A 1,724-nucleotide genomic window follows, 5' to 3' on the forward strand; every position below is an offset into this window, starting at 1 on the left:
GGCAGCCAAGATGGTTGTACCAGCCACTGTCACCGAGAAAGGAGCTATTAGCTGGAGACATGGAGGATAAGGAGGATGGTTTGGACATAAGAATAAATTGACTCGAGAAATTAGTAATCAAACTTTCACATATAGGAAACCAGTTCAAATCTGTCCAAGCTGTGCACTAGCTTACATTTCATAAACACAGAAAATGTACCTGGAGTACTGCGTCCAGCTGTGGAGCCCTCAGCACAAGAAGGACATGGAAGTGTTGGAGCGGATCCAGAGGAGGGCTACAAAAATGATCCGAGGGCTGGAGCACCTCTCCTATGAGGACAGGCTGAGAGAGCTGGGGTTGTTCAGCCTGGAGGAGAGAAGGCTGCAGGGAGACCTGATTGCGGCCTTCCAGTACTTAAAGGGAGCCTATAGGAAAGACGGGGACAATCTTTTTAGTAGGGCCAGCTGTAAACCAGTGTAGGTTTGACTGGATATAAGGAAGACATTCTTTATGATGAGGGTAGTGGAACACTGGAATGGGTTGCCCAGAGAAGTAGTGGAGGCCCCATCCCTGGAAACATTCAAGACCAGGTTGGATGGGGCTCTGAGCAACCTGATGTAGTTAGCGGTGTCTCTGCTCACTGCAGGGGGGTTGGACTAGATGACCTCTAGGGGTCCCTTCCAACCCAAAACATTCTATGATTCTATGATTCTATGTAACACAAAATTGCAGAACAGCTGAGATTGGAAGTGACCTCTGCTGATTATCTATTCCAGGCTCCACCTTTCAAGCAGGGTCAGCTACAGCAGGTTGTTTGGGACCATGTCCTGATGGGTTTTGAATATTTCCAAGGATGGAGACTCCACAACCTCTTTGGGCAACCTGGCTTTACCTCCCTGCCCATAAACAAATGTATTTTCTTATGTTTAAATGGAATTTATGCTATTTAAAGTTGTGTCCATTCTCTCTTGCCTGTTCTCTGGAGAACATCTGTCTCCATCTTCTTTTCACTGTTCCATCAAGTAAGTTACGCAGATGGGTAAGATCCCCCCTGCACTTTCTCCTCTCCAGGGTAACAAGTCCCATTTCTCTGAGCCTCTCATCTTATGACAGAAGCTTTAATTACTTTATCATCTTTGTGGCTCTTCTCTGGTCCTGCTCCAGTACATACACATCTAACACAAGGACACATTGCTGACTCAATGTCAACTTGGTGTCTGCCAGGACCCCCAGTTCTTTTCTGCAAAGCCGATATGATGGCATGGAGCTTTGCGCACTGAGATTTCTCTTCCTTTCCTTTTCTGCAGCAGTCTTTTTCTGCAGGGGAGGCAGGAAACATGCTGGGAATATTACTAAGAATTTCAGTAGGCTACTAGTCAGAGGAGAAGAAGGCTTCATGGAAGCATGTCTGTGTTGAAACAAACCAAGAGATTAGTTTATCCTATTTTGTGCAAAAGAAAAATGCTATTTTTCCTGGAAGGATGTGCCAAGAGAACTGGCATGCTGGGCAGCCTTTCAGTGAGAGGTGGGAGGTAAGGTGACAGGCATGGTGGCATGAGCAGTGCTAGTCACAGGCTGCTGCAAACAGTCTTCTCTGTGGGGAGGGACCCTGCTAAGTAGGCTCCCGTATGGCACAGCCAGTAAACTAGTTGTGCCAACGCCAGTGGCCTCCTGTCCTGCACCATGTGTATGCCAGGTGTAAGGGTCTGGTTACCCTGCTGCCTCCTTAGGACCCAGTGAGGTA

The sequence above is a fragment of the Egretta garzetta genome, unplaced genomic scaffold (genome assembly GCF_000687185.1).
Source record: "Egretta garzetta isolate BGI_Z169 unplaced genomic scaffold, ASM68718v1 scaffold283, whole genome shotgun sequence".
Lineage (NCBI taxonomy): Eukaryota > Metazoa > Chordata > Aves > Pelecaniformes > Ardeidae > Egretta > Egretta garzetta.